Source organism: Emydura macquarii, unplaced genomic scaffold (genome assembly GCF_026122565.2).
Source record: "Emydura macquarii macquarii isolate MOO-44397 ecotype Brisbane River unplaced genomic scaffold, CSIRO-AGI_Emac_v2 contig_1390, whole genome shotgun sequence".
In the NCBI taxonomy this organism is placed as follows: domain Eukaryota; kingdom Metazoa; phylum Chordata; order Testudines; family Chelidae; genus Emydura; species Emydura macquarii.
This window is the reverse complement of record NW_027131527.1, coordinates 7,660,821-7,687,360: the sequence shown is the minus strand read 5'-3', so window position 1 is coordinate 7,687,360 and position 26,540 is coordinate 7,660,821. Positions and strand designations below refer to the sequence as shown.

Genomic DNA, 26,540 nt, shown 5'->3' with positions numbered 1-26,540 from the left:
TTATGACCTTACTCAAGAGTGCAGTCCCACTGAGAGCAATGGGATCGTTTGTATAAGACAGACAAAAGAACTTTTGCTCAGGAGTTTGCATTTTATAAAGTGCCTAAATTCTGATATATTCAAAATCAGAGGCTGTTTGGTCTACTGAGTATCTGAATGTCATTTTAAGAGAGTCTGAAAAAGCACGTTTACCCATACAAGGGCTTCTTCTACTTTAGCAGTGAATAACATGGGGTCTAACTCACCTCTCACCTAAACACATATTACACCAATGTAACTCCACAGACTTCACTGGATTTATTCCTGATTTATACAGGTGTAAAGTGATTTGAGAATGAAAGCAGTGATTCCAAAAACCTGACTAAACAAGCATCTGCTATTTGTGTGCAAATATAGTTTTACGACTTTCCATAATTTTAAGAAGATAATTAAATTAAAAACATTAACAAAAACCTATAATATTTAATAGGACCTAACTGAGGTAGTTTTTTCAATTGAAAATTCTCAGTTAAATCTTGCCATTTAACCCACTGTGGTCTGAATCTGTTTGTGAAAGTTAGGAATACGTGAAATATTTAGGAAAAAAAACAATTTCCCCCTTCATACCAGGCATACACTAGCTTATTATTATATGGTCATTCATGCGTGCTGACATGATTTTAAATCTTTTTAAAGGAAAAAAGGATTTGAATCGTATGTTTTTTTAAAAAATCCACAAAACATATCTGTTTATATTTGTGAGGTTTTTAGTCCTCATGAAGATTGGGATGTTGCAATGATATTTGCTTAGTGCTGGATCAGGACTTTAGGTTCTGGAAGTGGAACATGCACAGGTATAATGCAAGCAGGAAGTCTTTCACAGTTCCTTTCATTTCAGCCTAGTGAACTTCAGTAAAAACCCTGCCTGCTCTTTTAATCTCAGGCCTCTTCAGTAGAAAGTGCCAATCATTAATTGCCATGTTCTCATGATGTTGACAGGGGGAGACTAGTTACACAGCTTGCTCTGGGATTTTAATTCAGGTTTAATGGTAAAAAACCAGAGCGCTGATGCTAAGCAGCTATGATCTCTAAAATCTTTAGCATCTAGGTGAATATGGAATCAGCTGCTTAGATTATGTAGTTTGCCATTTTAACTTGAGACTGGACAATTCCCATTCCCCTTGAATTTTTTTCCAGGTCGTTGTTATACACAGAAATTAAAATATCAATGTTAAATGCATTTGTTAATTGATCTGTAATGTGCAGATTTTACTATGGCATCATCCCAGATTCATTAGTGCAATGACAAACTGCATCACTTGAGTTTTTTTACTCATCATCTACTTAAAGGCTCAGTTAGCAACAAATTCTGTACCAGAAATTCTGTACTGGCTTATAGCAGATCCCATGACCTCCAGGGGTCATCAGACACAGAGCTGAATTAATATCAGGATTATTTTATGGCAGTATTAATCTTTCTTCTCTTCAGTTGGCTCCTTTCAAGCACTGACAAGACTCCCATTGACATAAAAGGATTGGGCCCTTCAAGCTACTCTCTTATGGCCAGATCCCAACCCCATTGATTTTACCTTACAGATCCATTTCTCCATTTCTCTAGTAGACACCTCTCCTCTTGACAAGGCAAAAAGAGAGTCTAAAAAGACAAACAAGGCATTTAAAAGATGAGCTTCTAGCTCCCCATTTGCAATTGTATATGAGTTGCACGCTGTTTAGCAGCAGAATAGTTACATTGGCTTGTACAATTCAATAAGGGGTCATGGAGAGAAAGATTTAAGATTTACATTCGTCTGAGTATTTGGCCATGACAGTGGATCTCATTTGCAAGAACTCTCCATTTCCCTCTGCAAATTTCTTACTAGACAAATTAGATATTTTTCCAGCAGCCTTTATGAGTCAGCTGATCTCTGTCTGAACCTGCCAGCTGGGTGTGGAGAATTACTGCATCACACTGCAGCCTTGCACAGATTTTTGCACCATGGAAGTGGGCAGACTATTTTCTTGAAGATAAGCCAGTCTCTGTGGCATATCTGAAAACAGTAGGTGTAATGTTTTCTATTCAGGAAAAGCTACAGATACCCTTTCATACTTGGAAAATGAGCCTTTTAAAATGGAGAAAAGATTCAGGAAATTCTCCTAGTTATTGTTTTTTCCTGAGTCAGCAGCATTTTATTACATTGCCTTTCCAAATATGTATCTAATCATTTACAGTTATTTATTCTAGTTGTCCCCAGTGCCATCCTTTGTTGATTATTCCATATACTAATCTTTACCACCTGCTTCTTCCTTTGCTGAAATGTATTTCTCTTTCTTTTGACACTGGCTCAAATAGGCCTGCAGCTCTTGAGCCTTTAGAAAGCATGATTGTAGATTGTACTGAAACCTGGTACTACTTGTTTCTGTTGGTATTTATTTGTAAAGTGCTGTTCTCTGGAAATCTGTGGAAATGGAAGAAAACGTGTAATTATTTTAAAAAACATTTCTAAATGTACTTTGCAAATTAAATGCAGTTACCTCTGCAAGAGCTGCTAGTTTATTATGTGAGAGCAAACAACATATGTATTTTCATTAATTATGTCTTCCACGTGCTGCTTTTCTTTTCCACTCATGCTAGGTTAATTATTTAGGCCAGATTCTGATCTCAATCATACCAGTGTAAATCACGTGCAAGAAAAGTGAATTCTATTCTATGTAGATTCTGATACCACCCTCATCACTGTAACATTTGAGCACCTAAGTGAAGTCACTGACCTTATTCCAGGTTTACACCAATGTAACTGAAGTCAATTTGGCCTTTAAGATTTGTGAAGCAAGATATCTGTGTAAGCAAGTGCGTATATATGAGCATGCACACACAGTAATGCATTAAAAACCCAGGTTTTTTTTCATTTTGCTGTGACATATGAACTTGCTGTTGAAAAGTCCAGATCTCTCCAGAACAGCTACAGAAAAGCCTAGAGGTTACAAATATGTTAAACTGAGAACCTTAAACACTATGCAATCTGTATGCAAATCTACTGCAGGCAGTAACCCCCCCTAAACAATTAAATGCTCAAATGTTTTGGTAAACTCTCTGGAATTCATCTCTTCCATGTGGGTTTGTTTAGTTTAACAAGACCTCCTCTTAATCTGCTCTTTTACAAAAAACAAAACAAACTCTTCTCCCCCTGAATAGTTTCTTTGACCTTTTGAAATAACTAATTACTAAGATTATTGCATCTCTGGTGGCTTTGTCTCTACTTTAAATTTATAAAAGATTGGTTTTGTCAGTTAAGACTTGCTCTGTTTAACTTCCAGAAGACAGCTCTCCTATTGCTCATACAAAGTAAGTTGACTGGGACGCAGATGTTTTCTCACACACCGGACAGTATTCTGAGTTTTGTGCTACCACTTACAGATTTATTTTAACCTCTCCTGAACTTTTACATAGCAGTATTTGCATAACAGTATGACTAACAAAAAAAGAAAAGCCCTTTCAGCCTCATGAACAACTGGACCAGAGGGTAGCAGGTAAAAGGTATTTTGCCACATCTGATGAATGGATTTCAAATACTTCATTAGTGATGAGTAGGCTTGTTGGGAATTATCCAGACTGGATGGCTTCTTCACCAGCCCATCTATCTGAACAATTCCCAAGGCTAACATTGATTCAGCTGAGAACGCCATCTAAAACCTTCCTTACTTCTCTCTCAGCTTTCCTTTCCAGCCATGTAAACCATGACTTAGTTCCTCCAGTAAGGTCCCTAGAGGTCCCTAGGTGACTAGAAAGGAATGCAAAACCTGAATATACATCCAATAAAACCTGGCATAGGACGGAGCTACATCCAGGGATTGGCAAAACCTTTGCCACCATCACTAAATCAGAACATTCTTCTGGTTTTTAATTAGAAGCCAGTAGTGCAAAATAGCTGCCTTGTTACAAAACCAGCAACGATCTCTCTTTCTGTGGATTTAATTTCATGATTGCAGTCCATTTGCCCTGGTCCAATAACAAACCACTATAAGAAAGTAAGGACTTCCTTTTGTGCATTGCACAACAAATCTAACTTAAAATTAGGATACATTGTGGTGGAAGCAGCAGAAAAGGTTATTTCCTGGTCTAATTCACAGAACTCATTCATTAAAAAAAAATCTTTTACATATTACAAAAGTGGAGAATGCATAAGTAAAGGCTGCCACAGGGGTAGCCTGAAGCCATGTGCCAGCAAGTTAATGTGCTTGTGTATTATGAGAATTTTTATCCAACTAATCAATAAGAAATGAGTAGTTACTATGGCAATTTCTAGATCAGAAGTCAGTTGTGCTGCAGTACAGTATGTCTCTGAAAGAAAGATATGCTCACCACTATCATGTAAATTTTTGTGCTTTTTGCACAGTTACTGTGTAGTATGTGGACTTGAGGAAAGGAGAAATAATAAACTGGATTGTTTTAGAATTCTTAATGGCTAATAGGGATCAGGTTATAATAATTCACAAATCAGATCCACACTGATAACATATATCAAGTAGTAATTCTGGAGGTCTTTTTTACTTAAATGCAAAGTATAATTGTATGAAAATTTGCTTGAAATATTTAGTTCAAAATTCATACTGACAGAGCCAGAGTCTGGTCTCTGTATGCCAGAGTAAATTCACACTAATTCCACTGATGTCAATGGAAATCAGTACTTTCTGCAGCACCCAGGATTGAGTCCAATGGAATTAGTTTGGATTTACTCTAGTGTGGATGAGACCAGATCCTGGCCCATAATCTGTGTATACACACTGTAACTCCTGGTGGGATTACTGGGAGGTCCTCATGCAAAATGAGGATAGACCATGGCCCTTAGATTTATATCATTGTACTTATTTTTCATGGATTAATATTTTAATTACTCTTCAAGAAGTGTTTGACTATTAGATTAGAGAGAGGTGCAACAAATCAGTGCATCTAATTTCAGCTCAGATTTTGATACTCTTACTCAAATTAATCAATTGTGAGGAATAAGGTACTACTCAATGACATGACTCAAAGATTAAAGTACTGCTTATCATTATTCAAGGTATCTGATTGCAGATATTAGAATTATAGACCACTGTATGTTTTATTCATTAGATACCTTTTCTAAAAAGTCATGTTGTAAAGAAGCTGGAGATTTCCTAGACACGAAGGCTTCATTGGGTGGAGAATGAATTGAAATACTAAAAGGACGGGGTGTCTAGCAAAAAAACTCAGAAGGGGAGGAGATAGCCTTGAATATGTAACAACAGCAAAAACTATTCTTAAGTTTAAAAGAACTCCTTGAAATGCTCATAGAAGTGGGGAAGAAAAGTAGGATGGACTTAGACAAATCTTTTATAGAGTAGGAAATAAAACAGTAATTGTTTATTGTCTTCAACTGAAGAAAGAGGAAATATCTAACAATACAATAAAAATTCCACAGCTGAGAAGTTTAGAAACGGAGGAGACTCATTGGCAAAGGAAGCTACTGACATCCTATTTTGAGCTAAATGACAGGTTGTGTTATCTCTACAGAAGAAAATAGATAGAGTGTGGGAGTTCACTATGAACTCACACATTAAGGGCCAGTTTTTGATAGGTACATCTGCTGCTATCAACCCCAAATCTACTGAAATTAAGACTCAATCTGCACTGCTACAGCTTTTCAGAGTCAACAGTTAGACAAGAATACAGATTAAATGGTTTTCTTTGCTTATTCTCTCTATTTTCTTAATTTACCATTTTGTGTCAAGATGTCACATTTTGATTTAACTCTTGATTTTGGGTGCACATCCTGACTGAATATCCCAAGAGACAAGTGAATCTCTACCATTAAAGGAAAAAGAGAAAAACACAAAGGGTTAACGGGTCCAGAGGTACCCACGGTCATAAAAACAAGGCTTGGAAAAGGCTTCAGTCTTAGCCCATAGAGGTATCTGAGAGGGTGGATAGGGTCCCTGTTGACACAAGTCCTCAGACATGAGTGGTATCAGCACCGTTATCAACCACCACAAGAGATATTGAATATTATTTGTGACTTTGAAATAGGAAATATTCTGTAATCCTGCTGATATTGAAAAGAAACAAGGGGAGAGGACTGAGAATTTCTCCAACTATTTTTAATAGGATTATTCTTGGGGAATTTCTTTGTTAATACACCATTGTTTTAAAAGGTTTATTCCTTAGACCAGATATTCTGCCTTAATACCTCATGCTCTATTTGTATGCATACTATTCACTTGGTGCATCCAGCTAGTTATTCTCTCCTAGATTCTGTGCTATAGTTCTAAGGAGCAGCATAGTATGACACAGGATTATAATTTAAAGAGACACAACTTTAATTATACATATTAGCATTAGTCCAGTTTCTAACAACACCTTAGAAATCCTGAGACATTTGTTTTGCAATTGTATTTGCAATTGTCCAGTTTTGCAGCTTGTTCTCACATGCTCGTTCCTGTATGTCTGCTGATGCAGTCCTGGAGCACATTCTTCATACATCATCAGGCCCTTGCACCTCTCTGGAAGCCAAGTGGCTTCCATCACAAGAAGGTGAGAACAATCTCTGTGACCAGAGACATGAGTGAGAGGTGAGTAGATGTATTAGATTGGTATTTTATTATATCACTGTACATAAAACTTTGATGTGCATTTCCAGTTTATTCCCGCACCGTCTGATCTTTACCAACTTGCCCACAACCAGAAGTAAGCTACTTGTGCATTTCTCTTCACTCAGCTTGCCCAAATACCCCAACATGATGCCATTTGCAACACACAAGCAGAGGCTGTTCCATCCAGCACATAGCAGTTTTGCTGGGGAGAGGAAGTAGGCAATCTTTAGAGAGGAAGGTCTTTTTTCCCCCCCACAAGCCTCTTTTGTTGTTCTCTTGGAGTGACTCTGCAGGTGTCAACAACCCAGGCCTAGTCTGTACCTGGGAAGTGCTCCAGTGGGCCATCTTCCAGGAGACCATATTTATAAATGATCTGGAAAAGGGGGTAAACAGTGAGGTGGCAAAGTTTGCAGATAATACAAAATAACTCTGGATAGTTAAATCCAAAGCTGACTTCAAAGAGTTAAAAAAGAAATCTCACAAAACTGGGTGACTGGGCAAGAAAGTGGCAAATGAAACTCAATGCTGGTAAGTGCAAAGTAATGCACATTGGAAAACATAATCCCAACTATACATACAAAGTGATGGGGTCAGATTAGCTATTACCACTCAAGAAAGATCTTGGCTTCATTGTGGATATATCCACTCAATAAGCAGTGGCAGTCAAAAAAGCTAACTAAGTTAGGAACCTTAGGAAAGGGATAGATAATAAGACAAAAAATATCATAATGACACTATATAAATACATGGTATGCCCACATCTTGAATATTGCATGCAGTTTTTGTTGCTCCATTTCAAAAAAATATATATAGAATTAGAAAAGATACCGAGAAGAGCAATAAAAATGATTAGGGGTATGCAAGAGCTTCCATACGAGGAGGGATTTAAAAGACTGGGACTGTCCATTTTAGAAAAAACACAAGGGGGATATGAAAGAGGTCTATAAAATCATGAATAGTGTGGAAAAAGTGAATAAGGAAGTGCTATTTATCTCTTCACATAACACAAGAACCAGGGGTAACCCAATGAAATTAATAGGCAGCAGGTTTAAAACAAACAAAAGTACTTCCTCTCGCAACGCCCTGTCAACTTGTGGAACTCATTGCCAGGGGCTGTTGTGAAGGCCAAAAGCATAACTGAGTTCAAAAAAGAATTAGACAAGTATATGGAGGATAGCTATTAGATAAAATAGTCAGGGAAACAACCCCATGCTTTGGATGTCCCTAAACCTCTGACTGCTAGAAGCTGGGACTGGACAACAGGGGAGTGATCACTTGATAATTGCCCTGTTCTGTTCATTCCCTCTGAAGCATCTGGCACTGGCCACTGTGAAGAGACAAGATATGGGGCTAGACGGATCATTAGTCTGACCCAATATGGCCCATGGTTCACGTTCCACATGCATGCATTCACAATGTCTTTCAAAACTCCATCCTGGGATGTTTAACTGTTTCCCCCAACCAAAAGAGGGTATTTATTATCAAATTTTAGTTTGCACCAAAGTGCAGATTGGAGTGCATATTACTCCTGGATAAGGATTCTATCCATAAATCCTTCAAATAGAAAATTTGAGTGGTCTATTTAACTAAAGCTGGTTAAGAAATTCTATAAAAGCACTGAAAATAAGTGAATGGAGATGAGAAATTCTGGCCTGTAATTTAAATAGAATGAGAACTGATGAAGTATATAAAATCATTTTTCCAAGGGGTCTTTTCTGTGGAATTGTTTTTAGTAATACACTGAAGTTCATTAACATCCTGCAGATTAAAGGGCCTATCAATACACTCCATGAATTGGTTTTCAATGGCACAGATTGTTTCTACTACATGAAAAGCAATACCTTTTTGGAAAGGCAATGTATTTATTGTACTACAGACATAGGACCATTAGACCATATTGGGTACTAACAGTTACCTTTGAAAGGAAAAACATCGTTTGTAGCAAAGAATTGTTTGACTCCAAGGAAAAGCACTGTAGCTTGTCAATCATCCCAGTATCTCCATGACTATATTGCCTTTTACACACAAAACCTGAAATGACTTCTGTGAGTTATACAACCCTATGGGGTTTCTTCCCCCCCTACTTTTAGTAGGTTATACTTCCTGACATCACCAACATCAACTTCTTATTGTGGAGTCAGGTGCTAACGGCCTTATATTTATAGACTTCAGGCTGTTTGCTGACTATTGTCATCAGTGGTGATTGCTTGGGATGCATTTCTTTGCCTTCAGATTTCAAAAATTCCCTTCACAGCATGCTGAAGGACCAAGTAAAAACATCCATTATAAGCATCACGGCAGATTACAAGTTTGAGACGCAGCAAAGAAAATATGAAGTATTACACACAAACAGGATAGGGCCATGTGAGAGTGGCTTTTCTAGTGCAGTCACGGCAGCTGCACAGGTTTAATATTTTTATTAAGCGAAAGAAGTGTTTATTAACTAAAAGGTCAGATCTGCACAGTGGCAGCAGTTGAGGCTTATCCCTCTTTCCCTTTGCACCCCACCCTCCAGTCTGCAGGAAGCAGCGGGTCAGCCTCTTAACTATATCCTGAGGGGTTCTTCTGAGCCTCTTCCCCTGTCCTAGTTCCCTGGCAGCCTGGTTCCAAGGAGCCTCACTGGCAGGGAACCTGCATGTCCACAACCATCTCTGGGAGTCCTTGAAGGGGAGGCTGCACAGCATATAAACACTTTGAGTAAGAGTTAACAGAGCTCAAGACAGTTCCTCATATTCCTCGTGGGGCTGGAAGGGGGGAATTATGTGCACCCCACCTGCCTCCAGCCTACTCTCTTCTTTATAGATCCCCATGAAGGGCACTCTCTATGGTGCCAGGCAAAGCGGGGAAATGGGGCTGACCCTGTGACAAGGTGGAGGTTTGCAGACAGAGTGGTACTCTGCATACAGGTTTCAGGGGCATTAAGGGGCCCTAATTTTCAAGCATGCTTAGTAACACTTTCAATTGTGTAAGACTTAGTTTGGAAGCCATTTATTTGGTAATTTTTAAATAGTTACTAGATGATGCTGCAGACTAGATCTATGTATGGGACATGCTTCAGGGCCAAAGGTAGCTTTATGCCACCTTAATGGTTCCCACTTCTAGGTAGTCTGGAGGCCAGTTTGGCCTTTGGGGCTGCTGGACTTTGCACTTGGCTAGAATGACTCCCAATGGGCCATTCCAGCAACCAGGGAATGCCCATTGGCAGTAGCGCTCTGGCTATGTCCCCTTCTTCCTGTCCACACTCCTAACACAATCCTGTGTCAGGGACTGAGAGGGCTCAGTGGTGTAGGTTCAGCTATATTGGTTATATGCCAGTGGATGATTCTCCAGTGAAAGGGAAATCCCCAACTAATGTGGAGAGAGATTTCAGCAGCACAAAGTCAACTTAGGAGGACAAACATGGCCCTACGCATTTAAGTATGTTTTTGTAAAAGGGGTTATGAACAATATTTGAATGGCAGGAAAGGTGGAGGCTCAGCTGCATGTGTAATTTTGAGTCTTTTCTTTGGGACCTTATCGATTGGTTTTAATGTACAAATCACAGTCTCATTCTAGGTTAGGATGACCAGATAGCAAGTGTGAAAAATAGGAACACTTTTTTTTCTTTTTTGGGGGAGGGGGACGACCCTCTTCAAAAAACAACAAGCTTTCCACTTCCCAATCTCAGGATCAAAAAAAGGAAGCCGGCAGCAGCTAGTTCATAGACCATGCACTCCATCAAACATCCACCATTCCAGAGACTGACTGAGACAATCCCATAATTCAGTGGCAAAAAGGACAGTCAGGAAACTTTCTTCAATTAATGCCAACCTTGAACAACTGGGCTTGCCCTTAACTGCTAAAGATGGGAAACTTACCTTAGTGAAACTCTCAATTCACACCAAGCTGACTCCCATCTTTAAATAATTCTGATGTCACATTTTAACTCTGTTCTGTACTGTACTAAAGACCAAACTAGATTTGACGTAGGGAAAAAACAGTGGAAAGTATAAAAGTTTTCTTACTCTCTTAATATCTCTAATTTGATTATACTTAGAAAGTGGACACTAAATTCTGCAAGGTGCATGATTTACAAATCTCTCTCTCAGATTACCCCTGGGCTTCCTACCCCACATGCATAGAGTTCTAGTCTGCCATACATCTGTCTGAGACTGGACCAAGAGCCTGCTTGCTTTGAGAGAAGTCAATAAGATAAACTGAAATGCAGGAATGATTTGAGAGAGACCGGTGGGGTACGGAGGGAGCAGATTTGGAAGTCAGTTGTTTCCCTTGCACTTAACTACTAAGGGAGGGTCATGTTCTAGGTTCAGGATGGTATTGACACCAAGGCCCCATCTGTACTGGTCACTGAACCACATTTTAAAATTGTGTTTAAACATGACTGGAACAAGAGCAGCTAACAATACATGTTGGCTGGGTGAACAGGTGGTAAAGACTTGTGGTAAACATTTCAAGAGAGCTTACGGGTATGTCTACATTGCATCAGGGAGCACACCCCAAAACCCAAGTAGACAAATTCGCACTAATTTGGCATAAGCTAGCATGCTAAAAATAGCAGTGGGACTGTGGACATTACAGCATCTGGGTCAGCTCATGTTAGTCACCTGAGCTTGTACCTACCCCATCCCTCGGCCGGAGTTTGGGTGGACCCTGGTGTTGCAAAATCTACACTGCTATTTTTAACATGCTCTCTCGCACCAAATTATGCACGTCTGTCTTCCCAATCTGAGAGGCACATGTCCAGCTGCAGGTTAGACTAGCCTAAGTGACTTAGAAGTTCCGTTTTCAAAAAAGTGAGTCTTTATAAAGAGATTGAACATTGCCCAAAGAGGCCAAACAATCTGTGTTATAAACCAAAGTTTGCTGGTTTGCAACTGTTTGAACCCTATTCAGGAAACAGTGCCACAGCTAATACAGACAATGCCCTCATTTGATTTGTCTATCAGGATTTGCTCCTCTCAGCTCTTTGAGAATACAAGCCTCTTCCACCTGCCTGTTTTCCCAAGAGTTAGTAAACCTTGCTAGATGATCTGGCAAATGTTTTCTTTTTGCAATATTAAAATCAACTGATTTTTATCAGATTTTGTTTATTTTCATATAAGCTTCAACTTGATACTTATCCTTTTTCACTGAATTTCTCTGTTCTTATCAGTTTATCAAACCCTTAATTTTTCTTACACGTCGTACACGGTCAACAAGCAGATGAGTTGACAACCATGCAACAGATAGAGGCTAGATACAAAGAGTATGAGTGAAACACAGCATACATGAGGCATCCCCTTACACCTGGTCAAACATCAGTCTAGTTGTAGATTGATGGCACGTTCTTTGTTGAAAGTAGTTAAAGGATAAGGTGTTGATCCATATACCTGGTTGACCTTGATGGCCACAAATTGCTCAGTTTTTGATTGAGCCTGGTTTTGCAATTATCTTCCTATCCAGTGTCACTATCCTGGATCCTCCTGTCCACTGCTACTTAACTATGAGTTATCTGCATTTTTTATTAAATACTTGTGGTTAATAAAGAGCCATCTGTGTCTGTTGATTTAATTTAATCCATCCATGTGAAGATGCTGCCATTGCGTACAGCCCTTTGGCAAACAGTTATAAGCTTATCAATGTAACGGATTGGTAAACTGGCTTGTTTAATGCTCATCATGAGAAGTGCTGGAATGTCAGCACTTGAGATTGTGTTCTTTCCTAGCTCTAACTCCTGGTTCTATAAATGATGGGGGACATAGGGAAATCTAGTTCATTATGATCCACAAGTGTCAGTTCAATTATTGTTATATACAAGGCTCACACACACACACACACACACACACACACACACACACACACACACACACACACACACACACACACACACACACACACACACACACACACACACACACACACACACACACACACACACACCCACCCCCCTTGAAGCTTGATTAGGAAGTTGGTACCTCCCAGATAGAAGTGTCCTGGTTTCAGGGATGAAACAGCTTTGAGATTTCGACACAGAATTCTGGCACCAAATTCTCTCTCAGTTCAGATGCAGATGTGTTTTAAAGGAACTGTTTGGGAGAGGTGGAAATGCCATTCTAAGAAACACATTCTTATGATAGGCCCATAGGTAAGTAAGACAGTGGAGATTTAGGAGAGAAAACAGCTACCCCTCCCCCCCCCAAAGACTAGAATTTTGGGAGTCAAATTAGTGGGATTAATGGAGGTTTTTAAAAGGCCAGATATGTAGGCTTGTTCTTGAGGATATTCTGGTAATCTTTTCTTTAGATTCTTAGGGCAAGAAAAAATGGGGATCCTCAGAACAGCACTGTCAACTAGACAAAGTATCTTAGAAGATCTGCACACAATTCCTTGAGGCATAGCATTAGGAAGGCAGAGAGTCATTAGATACACAGGATGATCCATGCATCTTTTCTTAAGACACCTTGAAATGCTATTTATCCAGAAGGCATAACGTATCAGTGGGTCAACTCTAAATAATCCATGGATTTGTTCCTCATTTTGACAATTACAATGGACTTTATTTCAAAGCAACGTGATAAGAATTTTCAGAGCATCCGACGAAAAAAACCCAGAAGGATGAAATTCATGAATACGTAAAATGCATGCAATATAATGCAACTTCATTTGGCATGGCAAAGTTTACACAAAAGCATTAGGAAGTGTTTCATTACTGATTATAGATTGTCCACAAAAAGTGCAAAACTACAGGCAACATTTCAATATGTGGTACAAACAAGTGAAGTGTAAAATGTTATTTTCTTAACAAAGAACTGAGGGCTTGGGGAGGAACTACTAGGGTTAAACCAATTCTAGCTGGGTTAGAAAATGCAAGGGGTTTGGGGGCAGGGGGATCGGGAGGAATTCACATCAACAATTCTGCAGGCTCGGCAAAGTTTACAATTGTGTGATGTGCTTAAGCCAAAAATTTAGCAGGGAATAATTTAGGGGACTGAGATGGGGTATACCAGGCATTCACTATCCCCTGCCGGAGACTCCGCTGCCTTGGTGTGCCTCGCTCTCAGAAGAAGTCCTTTAAGAAGAGAAGGAAAGCAAGTTTAGACCTCCAGCAGTTACCTAAAAAGAAGGCTTCCCAGGGTCAGCTGCTGGTGGAACAAGCAAGCCTTCATCTTTTAGTGGCTAGAAAGGCTGGGAGCAGGCAAAGGCCAATCAGGACCCAGCCGGCCAGATAAAGAGGGGCTGGCTGCTTCTATCAAATGGCAGTGAGGTTTTTTTTATTTCTCTTGAGGCATGTAAAGCCCAGGTGGATCATCCTAAATTAGACATCAGTTGGACTACTGAAAATTAGGTGAGCTCACTCACTTCATGAAGTGCCCACTGGCTCAGGTGAGCCTGTGAGAGGGACCATCACACACAAAATTGGTTTGGTCTGAGAATCTCCTGGAAAGCATGGACATATCTGAGAGACAAAGGGAGCGGATAAAGGCAGGGAGAACAATAAGGAAGTCAGAGATTTCCTAAAACAGTTGTGACAGTGGGTTGCAAAGTAACTATGTCCAGCTGAAGGGTACTTTACCTATGCATGTCTAGGACACTGGAAATGAAGTGTCAAATCCATGGCTGATGTAGCTCATTAACTTCAGTGAGTACCCCATGGATGAATCTGACTCAGTAAGAAGTCAAGTGAAAGCCTACAGAATACCCTAGTGTCCTCTTTAACATGCTCTTTTAGGAGAGAATATAAAAGGTTAGAGGATGGAATGCAGCGACTGTGGCACAAAGAAACAATGGTACATGTCAATTATGCCAAACAGAAACGTATGATGTAAATGAGTACAGACAGCATCATTGGTTTCAGTATGGAGCTATGCCCAATCACACCAGCTAAGGATATGGTCCAGTATACAACAATGGACAGATTAGGGGCTCAGTTATGTTTCATGTGAAGCTAAGAAAATACAGATGGTTCTAAGGGACAGAGGCAGAACAGTGTAGCGTTGGTGTCAGGAAACAGGCATTAATGGTTTACAAGGCATAATGACTCTTGAGCATGTGTCTGTCTCAGGAAGAGGAGATACACAAGGAGCAACTGTAACCAGTGTTCCCTAAAGCATAGGCATCCCACCCATCTCTAACTTAGGCATGCCCCTATGACAGTGCCAGCCATATGAGATGCCACTGCTTCCTTTTCTGTGCTCCACCGCAGCAAGAAAATGATTATGCCCCTTCCCTCTGTAGGTGTAGTAAAGGTTGGGTAGGAAAGAAAGTCCCCCCATCATAGCATAATCACACAGGCGAAGGTATAATTTGGCTCTATACATATTAATCATATGCAGTAGGGCCCAAAGGAAAGACCAGAACCCATCAAAAATCCTTTATACTGGCGTAGATAGCTCTAGATTTAGCCATGGCGCACTGCTGGATCTTACCACGTATCTGAGGAAATTGGTCTTAAGTATCTTCAAGATATCTTCAAGATTGCAAAGAGAAGAGACTAAACTGGGATGGGCTCTATTTTGTACACAGATGAGATCCTGCCAAAGATGGTCAAAGGGAAGGCAGCAATGAGGGCTAGGGGTGCAGCTGTACAGTTGTCTTTTCAAGGAAGCTTGCAAATTGGAGGAAGTGGAAGATCCTTGGAGCTTAAAAAGAAGGTGGGCCAATACCCTACCAGGTAAAATACAGTGAAAGCTTTGTTCTTCAGAGAGGCCCAGCATACAGAATGAGCACCAGTGGAATGTCTCCATTCATAATGAAGCTGCAGCCTGATATATCCAAAGATTTCTTGCTGGATTGTTTATGAGGGAGAGAGGAGGTAGTGGCATCCTGCCATTGATATGCGATATCTTGGCCAGAAAATATCTCATGTAATATCTCAAACATATGGTGCTGGTAAGGATTTTTTCTATTATATTCCTATAAATACCCCCTTCCCATTTTTAATAGGCCCCCTCCTGCCCAAAAGTAATGTGTTTTCTTGTCAGTCTACCACATGAACTCTTAACACATATCTTTGCTTTTACAGCTAATAATGGCAAAAAGTTACAATTTCAAACCCACTTTAACAATAAGCTTTAGTACTGTAGGGAGAGACTTGGGCTCCCTTCTGGAATGCAGTTTGTTTGGATTATTTTGAGCCCTAGGCTTTATTCCTCATAAACAGATTTTCCTGCTCTTTTCAATGGTTGAACGTCATCCAAATTGGCTGTGATCAATTTTAGAGGAACAATTTTAGAGGAAAGAGATAACTTTGGAGGAAAGAGATAACTTTAGGTGCGGCCAGCCATTTAATCAATTCTTCCCTCATCAGGAGGTCCCCAGTGCCCTCTTGGAGGCTCTCTATCCTCAGCTATTTTTTAAACGCACTTTATTACCATGACTCCTACACCCTAGCCCTTTGGCACTTGAGGAGGAGACCACAGGCAAGAGCATGCTCCAGGCAACTGAACTATTCATACCTCCCTAGGAAAGGCTCTGGCTGTAACCCAGCTGATTTTTTCCCTATAAGTGTCTGGATATGATACAAGTAACATCTACTAATGTAACTAAATCTGAATGCTTTAGATGTGAAATTCTGTAGTTGGTGACTCTCATTCAGGGATAGATCTGTTGTTGTTAATGTGACATAAACTTGAGGACAGGTGTCACTCAGAGCCCAGTACCAGCCTCATCATGCCTTATTATGCTGCTCCTGAATGAAGCCGTGGTTCACAGCTGTGATCATTTGGTGTCTCTGAAACAAAGGAAATTAGGATTGCTTCTCTGTAAAGTACATTCCAATTACTTACAAACAGCAATGCCAACACAACCATCTCAAGGAGTAAAAAGTCATGAGGACAGGTGAATTTTACCCAAATGACTTAAGAATACGAAACAGCAGGGCAAAGAGACACATACCTGCCAAAGCCTTCAGCAACATCGCAAAGAAAGGGCTGCCACAGACAAAACATTACCTGTCCTTCCCACTGAGCTCAGTATCCTCTCCTCAGCCTCCTTTTCCAGAAATTCAGTGACGTCATGAACTAGAACGCTCGGTCTCTGCCAGACAACACAGATTGCCCCCCAGGAGCACGCTGAATAAGTAGCCCCTGTGCTCCTGGAAGAACCCGAGCCCCGGCACTGGGTAATCCAAGGGTTGGAGGCTAGTTGTGGTTTTCCCCATCCACTTGCAAGAGTGATGGGCAATTGTTGCCCACAAAAGACAATCCGTTTCTTTTAGCAAATGCAGTTTCTCCCTACTTGATTAGGCTGAAGAGGAAATGTGGGCACATAACCAGCCAAAACAGACCCTTGATACCTCCAATGAAGTCTGAATCCTAAACTCGTCAAAAAAAAAATCTCATTGCCTTGTTGTTCTGCCACTACAGTAGCCGGGGACAGAATGCCAATGACCCACCAGAGGGCTAACAACAATACCATCATGGTCCCTGATTCTGACACACGGAGTAAGTCCATTAAAATTAATGGGGCTATTTATCAAGTAAGGCCCAGATCCTCCAAGACATTTAGGCACCTCACTCCCATTAATTTCAATGAAAATGAGGCACCTAAATGCCTTGGAGGATCTGGGCTTAAGGTACTCCTTAGTGTGAGTAAAGGCAGCAACATCTGGCCCATAATTGATTTGATCCCAATTTAGCTCATTATAATCATTGTAGCCTAGAATGTTATCAGATTAGATAAGGAAAGGAAAGCTGCCTCTGGGGAAAGGGCCCCATAAATCGGAGGGGAAATTATTAAACTATATAAGAAGACAGCCAACAGAAACCTGAGCCCTGGTTTATGTTGTTTTGTAGTACTACTTAAATTCCTGTACTTGCTCCCTGAGTTACTCTACCTGAGTCAGAGCAGGAAAAGATATTGGATGACTTCACCTAATTTCTGTAACTTCTCTGCTTGTTAGAACTCCATTTTCTCTACTGTCTGTAGATTATTGCACTTCTCAAAATGTAGCAACCCAGTACTGTAAATGGTTACTGTTTGAGGCTTGTAGCATATGAATGTTACAACAGTCATTCTGGCAAAACATGCTCAGAAATATTTACATTATTACCTAGCCTTTTGAGACATTTACTCCCAAATCGGGACTCTCCTCTTTGAAATTAGCCAATACCTTTCTATAAGACCCTGAACACTTTAGCCAGAGAAATAACAGTTTGCTCGTATGATTTGTTTTCAGCTGACAACAACAGTCTTTAAATATATCCATATGCAGTAGTCAAAACATAACATGCTCACAGCCCTTTGGAATCTTAATGCTGAAACTGTCTTACTGTCAAAACTTACAGAGCAAGCAGTAATCAGAAAGATCTATGGTTAGGAGAAGCTGCGTTTTACAGGATCCAATGAGGAAAAGAAATCTCATCTTCTGAAGCTCTACAGAAGAATTGCAGAAACAATGCATCCTTAGCACAGCAAATTTAAGTCTAACATCACAGTTCTATGGAGAGCAATTATTTTCTGGTAAGAAAATGATGAAGAACTTGCCTGTAATTTAAGTCTGTTAATACTAAAAGTATGAAAAGAAATGGATGCCTATAAAAACACATTAGCAGATGTATACAGATGCAGCTTGACTATATCAGACATGAGTCTGACACCATAATTGGCTCCTATACTGTGATGTTGCAAGGTTCACTACCTGAAAAGCACCACAGTTTCAATTACTAGGGAAGTTTACTATGCCTGCTCATGAATCTTAACTCTGCAATTGACCTATCATTCATCGGCATTTGGGCCAAGAACTGAAAGAAAGCAGAAACTTCATTTACATTAGCCACTAGCTTCCACTTTCAAGTGGGTCTCTCATGAATAGGGAGGACCAAAACCTGGAACTTCGTAGCCAACATTATGTAACTCAGTAAAAACCTCAGATTATATTTAGAATCTTTATTTGTGAAGGTAGCCTAGGAACACTGCATTACTAATTTAGGGTTTGAACCTATTCCCACTGAAGTAACAGTAAATCTTATGCAGACTTGACTGAATGCAGGATTGGACCTGTACTTGGGAAGGAACTCTAAACAGAATGGAGTGATGCAGTGGATTATTGCACTAGCCATTCACTTGTGCAGATGTGAATTTAAATCCCATGTTAGTCTACAGGCAGAAAATGGAAAACGAGTTTGTCTCATTCTAGGCATCACAAAGCCACCACACAATCCAAACATGCAGTCACTGCTTGGGAGAAGGCTAGGCCTGGGACAGTCAAGGTATTCAGGTCAGGACTGAGGTGCATTGAGAAAAAATGAATCGAAAATTTGTTTAGTGAATGCTATCATCATGCTTAATGCAAGTTCATTTTACCTGAATGTGCACTCTTAGATTCATGCTCTTTTTTGCTTGAAAATGATCAATTTGATCTAAAGAAGAATGTTCAATTATTATTCGATATTTTGGTTACAGCATTTAGTTTTTTTCAGAATATTTTAAAAGCAGAGAACAAAAAATTGTTACCCTAGAATCTATTGAAATTCTATATCTTTCTGGGAATGCATTATGTATTCACCAAGTTTGCTGCTGGTGATGTAAGTTAGAAATTCTCCTGCTGGTTTTGATTACAGCTGCAGAGTCACAGATTTGAACAGCAGTAGACAATCACTCTTCTGAGCCTGCACATAAATATAAAACATTTCCTTTTTTCTTATCACATAAACCTTCAAAGTGAATTCCTGGTTTTTTTTTTCCAGATTTTCTCCACTTATCATTTTACAATTAACAAAATGTATTCCATCCAACAAAGCTCTGCTATTTGCATATTAAAAGGTCACTGTACAGGTTAAAGTTATTTAACTATGAAAGAGATGCTAATTTCACAATCTTTTTACATCCAGATAAAACACAAAATTACCTCTGGGTTTTTAATTTGCACATTTACAGCCAGACGACAAAAAGTTTTAGGATAATGGTATAAGCAGTATAATGAACCTTCAATTAGGCTGTGACAGCTCTACCCTGTAGTCTTTGCTGGTCATTTTATTCTTTCAAACACTGTTATCCCTCTAAGGATGTAACAAAGAATTCTACTTGCTAAAACTAATTTGTATTTCTAAGCCAAAGTGGCAGCTCCCACACAAAGACACATGCAGCCTCTGTGCTCTCAAGAAACCCCATTCTGTGTGTACAAGTGGTCATTTGCCACTGAGATTGTGAAATGTTGATCCCAACTATTCACTTATGCATACAATTAACAAAACTGCACACTCAAGTGCCTGTATTTGTATGCAAATGTGGAATTTTTATGGACACACCCATCTCTAAAAAATTTGGATCTTCAAGGTCAGACATTTACAGCAATGATAAATGACATGGTCTGGTGGTATATCGTGTGTGACTTTACAGAGAAGAGGATTGTATATTGCCATAGCCCTCTTGTGGTTTCCTGCTTTATTTTCTTAACTCCTCTGTGCAAACACTACATATAGAATATCTACGGTCTGTGAATTTTGTAGTATGTTGTCAAATCCAAATTCTTCTTGGCAAAAGCAAAGCTAATGAAATTTCCAATGAAATTATAATAGTAACAAAATTAGATTCCCCCTTTCATCTAGAGGAGTCCCAATGTGCTTTATAGATTATTAGAAGTCTCAGTATCATTTCATCCATCATGGAAATCAATGCTAGTTGAGCTATTAATTATTAATTTCATTATTGTGAATGTATCCTTCTTTTCACTTAGCACACTGATCACAAACCAATCCTGAACTTCTCAGAAGTAAGTATTCACCAACTAGGTTGGATGAATAATTTTCATACTATGGGCATTTCAGGAATGGTTTGTTTTGACTATTTGCTATTTAATTTTTGTTGTTGGCCACCTACATCATATTTTTGTTTTCTTCCCTGATTGGCTGACAAACATTTTTAACCAGAACGTAATTAATCGTGACTAATACACTTCCAGTATTAATTTTCAGGTGTATAAGCACACATACTACCGCATTTTGAGAAGCTTTTGGGTAATCTGCAAACATCTTGGGGAATACAGGGGAAGAATTTGAATTTTCATTTATAAAGACCCCATGAATCACAGAAAACTGAATTTGGTCCTTTTATCACAAGCAGATTTGTGATTTTTTTTAAAAAAAATTTCCACCTACTTTCGCCACAAATGCAGCTACCACTAGGGTGTATCTGATGTAGTCATTCTGCACCAACGCCATTACACATCAGTGCACTGCACCCAAACTCTGTCTTTGCACGCTCACTTGAACAGAGGTAACCAGTGGGTTACACAAAGAATATAGGATAGGGCCCCAAGCAACGAGCCTAGAGCAAGTGAGCATTGCTCTCTGAACAGAAGGGATATACAGGCATTGAAATCCTCCTTGGAGAAGCCGATCAGATCAACATTGCAATATGACAAAAATAGTCAAAGAGCAGCTGCTTCTGGTGCCTAATTAACTTCCCTGGATAAGGCACCTTGACTGGTCCTCAACCCCATTTGGCCTAGACCTCTGACAAAATATCCAATAAAGAGAAAAAGCTCTCAGGCGTGATGGAAGACAACTGGGCCTATCCACTCCCATGCTAACCTATGAATCTCACTCCTTTTCTTCCCACATCAGCCTTCCCTGCCCCCAACCACTATCTCACTTCTTAGAAGGACACACCTGGTCAGGTAAATGCAAGTCACAATGAACGGCTCCTCCTACTGGTCCAATTTAGCATCACACCTCCCACTTCTGAACACAATGCTTAATTAAAGATTATACAGCCATCTTAAACATACTCATACAACAGGAATATCACTAGCCTTTACATTCATAAACACCAATACTGGACACACAGCCTCATTCTTCTACAGTCCTACACAGGCACAAGTGCACTGACATCAATGGAATTGCAACCACTTGCATAAGCAATACATTTGGCTCAGAAGACGTAGAAGACTATCACCTCTAACTGAAGTTACAGGAAGAATTCAGGAAGCCTGCTGTAGATAAAATAAGAAACGACCCCATTACTGATGACTCAAACTGAACAAAATCTTTTTGGAAGTTCACAAAAACTATGTTGTTTTTTAAAAAAAAATTCATTTCTTCATTTCTGGTTTCAGCTGGAAATAGAAGTAAAAAAGCTCTGCAATAAAACCCCATGCTCATCACATCTGCCCAGACCACCACACTTCAGGCAGTGCAGAATTGTAAAATCCAGTGACAAAGCCTGCCCACATGAAGCTATCATAGACTGAGAGAGGTTTGAGTACGGTTGAATTTTTGGGGGACTACCTGAACTGAACCTTTTGAGCTTGGTTCATCATTGAGGCTGTGCTCTAAGTTTGTCAATTGTTAAAATGCCTATAATTAAAACAACCTACCTTTGTCTGTTGTTACTATTTCCTAGTAGAAAACAAAATCCATATCCTTCTTAATTACACTCCTGTTAACCCATTAACACAAAACCACACCACATCTACAGGAACATAGGAATTGCCAAACTGCATTCAGTCATTTGTCCATCTAGATTGGTGACTTTGGCCAATATTTTTCAGAAGAAGGCACCCTGAAGCCCAAATATAACACACCTAGCCATTGGTGTAATGCTGTCTGGCAGAGAGTAGAGGCATTTCCTATCAGCATGTGCCTTGAAGCATGAGATTTGTTATCTTAGCTTAAAGAATTAGAAATGTTACTGGCTGTAAAATTATTCAGCCCTTAAAGATCCAGCCACCAGCATTCATCTTGGTAATGTCTCTTGGAACTGAATTAAACAGGTTTACTAAATACTAAGTATAGTACTATTTCCCTTTATAGGGTTTACATTTACTTGATTTAATGCCAAATATTTGTAATTGAGAGAACAAAGAAGGACCTTGTCTATTTTCACTGTGCCCTTTAATTTTGGATAATTCAGCAATTCCCTCTTTCTTCATTTTTTAAAAATTTTCTTGCATATTTGCCCTCCAGTGCCATCATCACCTCTCCTTTACTGGTTATCCTGTTGAGCTGACTGAAAATTTTTGGCTGTGATGAGGAACATTGCTCACAGATTTCCATTCTAATCGAATCACTTTTGGGGAGATCTTCAATTCTGTATCCCATCTGAGACCTGACATACATTCCCACGTTGAAAAATGTGGTGTTCTTCCAACTGGAACAGGACTTGGACTACATATCCACACAGGGAGGTAAGAACTATCCCACCCCCCTTACAGAGCTGTTTGGGCTACCCAGACCTTGGGTCAGGTCAGGCAGCAGTAAGTAGGGCTACTCAGTCGCTTGTTCCATTCCTGGAACATGTTGACAGAGCATTGACTGCACCCCATTGTTCATTGGCCAGAGTAGCTGAACCAGTAGGTATAGGTGGGTTTAGGTGTGTGTGTGTGGGGGGGAAATCTTAGTGATTCACTATATAGCATAGGTCAAGAGTAAGTTACCACCTCACCTCTACTCCCACCAAAGGTAAGCAAGGGAGGAACTATGACACAGAAATGTGTCTTTTGTCATAATGCCTCTTGGAGAGCTGCAACTTATGAACGATTTCTTGCTCAGGGCTGTGCTTAGTGTCACATGCGAGCCCTCAATAGCTCTGTGTACTGAATTTGATCTGAACATTTTATTCTGTTAATATATAAATGTACTTTTCCCAGGATCAATTCCTCTTTTATAACTAACACTCTGAATGAGAGCTGTTTTCACATTTATTTTAGCTCTCTGCCTTCAGTTCATTTGATGAATCTCAGGCAGAGGCTTTGAACAACACTACAAACTTATTTCTCTTTTAATAGAGCCACTCTTTTTTTATCACACCTTCACTGGAGCATTTTTATGAGTACAATAAAAAAGATGGAGGGACTCTGCATTCAAATGCTCTGCTCTGTGGCAGAATCGTACTCTCCTACCCTTCTTAGCTTGACTGCATCCCCCTGGCACAGGGCTGGACTGTGCGTGACATTGGCTTACCACTGACTTACTTAGCTAGACCTTGACATCTAAGTGGTGGGAAAATGGAGTCCCTGGCAGAAACATGAAAACAGATGTTCAATAATAATGGGCTCTAGTTAACTTTTCACATGGATTATCCCTTTTAGAGACGAAAGATGATTTTGTGGGTAAGCCACTTGACTGTGACTCAGATGATCAGGGTTCAATTCCTGGATTCGCTATAATTTTTCTGTGAGACCTTGGGGAAAATCACTCTTATCCCCATTTGTGCAATGGGGGTAAAAGTTCCTTACCTCAAGGAAGTTGAACGATAAACCCATTATTGTTTGGAAGGTGCTCAGATATGATAGTGATGAGCCGGCCTTATAAGTAATTAGATATTTAGAAAGAGATAGGCCACCACCTGGTTGTGGGGTCATTAAATCATTCCCTCTACACACTATTAACTCCTATGTGCCTTTGTTGCTATTGCTGCTTACAAAGGGGAAAGACTGTCAAGAGAGGCATGCTGCCATGACAGCAGGACTGGCAGTAGAACAGAGTGAAAGGGCTGGAGAGCAGTGTGGCAGATCTGTGAGTAATGGAGTGTGGATCCTCATGGTCTACAGGTAGAAATCCTTAAAATAGCCTCATGGAAATCCTGGGCCTTTTGTCCCCCTTTCGTGTCTTTTCTGAAAAAAAGGCACAGAATGGCTCAGAGCCAAATGCAAGTAAAGTCCGTGAGAATTTTGCCATATGCTTTAATGGGATTGGGTTATAGGTCAGCACCGCTGAAGCGAAATCCAGTTTCCTGAAAAGCAGCTATCGATTTTAGACTCCTACGCAGTCCCAACGCTGCTAAAATATGGTTCCAATCAAATAAGCTGAACTGAATGGAAAAAATAAACAGGTGATACAATATAAGGGAATACATTTTTAAAACGACTGTTTCATGCACACGCAAAAAAAAAGTCTAAAAGTAAGAGTAAAATCTTTCCAAACATATTCCAGGATTCTTTGTATAAGTGCAGTTACAGACTCTAGGATGTGTTTCCAGTTTCAGACTTTGGCAGTATTTTTCACAATGCTCTTGGGTCACATGTTTATCAAATTCTAACTCACACCCTATCAAGTGTTATTGCTTACTTATGTTGCAGATGGGAAACAAATGAACAGAGCAACATTAACATGAATGGTTTGCTGCTGTTTCAAATTCAGCCATCTAAACTTTTAAGTGCAAAACTGTTCTCTAATTTTTCATAGATTGATATATTTGACACATACAAAACAACATTAGAAGTTGTACTTCTAGTTCTAATTGTGTTACCCCATGTTCTCTGTTCCTTCTTAGTCTTAAACTACAGTGTGAGCTCTGGAAAAGCCAAGCCGCCAAAAGTGAATAAATATAGATGTAATTTGGCAATTTTGGATCACACAATATGTATCTTCATTGCCATTTCCATCTAGAGAAATATAATTTTCCTCTCTGCTTCTAGAATGGTAATTTTTATTGGCTTAACACAAAAGTTAGTGTTAACCCTTTTGTTTTATTTGTATATGGACACAAACACACAAATAGAAACCCTAAAAAAAACAAAGCCACCATCCATTATCCACATTTAAGTTCTCCAAAAGTATCAACAACGTGAAAGTTTTCCATCTTATTTGAGCACCGATTTATTTAATCAAAACAAATTCTTAGCCACTTCTTCCATTCAGATAAATGGGATACATAAATGCATACAGGAGAATACTCATAGACTTTAAGTCCAGAAGGGATCATCATGATCATCAAGTCTGACCTCCTGCACATTGCAGGCCACAGAACTTCACCCACCCACTCCTGTGATAGACCCATAACCTCTGTCTGGGTTATTGAAATCCTCAAATCATGATTTATAGACTTCAAGTTACAGAGACTCCACCATTTACACTCGTTTAAACCTGCAAGTGACCCATGCCCCATACTGCAGAAGGAGGCAAAAAAACCTCAGGATCTTCACCAATCTGAGCCGGCGGGTAATTCCTTCCTGACCCCAACTAGACCTGAGCATGTGGACAAGACCCACCAGCCAGACACCTGGGAAAGAATTCACTGTAGTAACTCAGAGCCCTCTCCATTAGTGTCCCATCACTGGCCATTGGAGATATTGGCTGCCAGCAGTCACAGATCAGCTACATGCCATTGCAGGTAGTCTTGTCATACCATCCCCTCCAAAAATGTATCAAGGTCACTCTTGAAAGAAGATAGGCTTTTTGTCCCCACTGCTCCCATTGGAAGGCTGTTCCAGAATTTCATTTCTCTGATGGTTAGAAACCTTTGTTGTCTAATGTCAAGCCTAAACTTGTTGATGGCCAGGTTATATCCATTTGTTCTTGTGTCCACATTGGTGCTTAACTTAAATAACTCCTCTCCCTCCTCGGTATTTATCCTCTGATATATTTATAGAATGCAATCATATCTCCCCTTCAGCCTTCTTTTGGTTAGGCTAATCAAGCCAAGCTTTTTGAGTCTCCTTTCATAAGGAAGGTTTTACATTCGTCAGATCATCCTTTTAGCCCTTTTCTGCACCTGTTCCAGTTGAATTAATCTTTCTTAAACATGGGAAACCAGAACTGCACACAGTATTCCAGATGATATCTCACCAGTGCCTTGTATAATGGTACTAACACTTCTCTATCTCTATTGGAAATACCTCACCCAATGCATCCTAGGACTGCATTCGCATTTTTCACAGCCACATCACATTGGCGGCTCATAGTCAGATTGTGATCAACCAATATGCCCAGGTCTCTCTCCTCCTCTGTCACTTCCAACTGATAAATCCCCTATTTATAGCAAAAATTCTTGTTGTTAGTCCCTAAAGTGCATGACTTTGCACTATTAAGTGCACAGAATAAGTGCATTAACTCATAATGCAAACAAATTCTGCAAACAGCACTCAGATGGCTAGTATTAATCACTGAATTCATTTACTGTAGTTTTTCCTAAGAAAATATGTAGGGGCAGAGGTTAGTTGTGGATCTGAAACTGATAAAATCTAGTAATATCATCAGCAAAAAGCACTAACTACCACATCCTTTGCTACGATTTACACTCTATCGAGTCGA

At 39.7% G+C, this 26,540-nt stretch overlaps 1 protein-coding gene across 1 annotated transcript in view; it reads right to left on the bottom strand.

Annotated features, from left to right (window-relative positions):
* The window catches only part of CABCOCO1 (ciliary associated calcium binding coiled-coil 1), a 218,900-nt gene that overhangs the window by 163,288 nt on the left and 29,072 nt on the right, over positions 1–26,540 (bottom strand). The window lies entirely within an intron of this gene.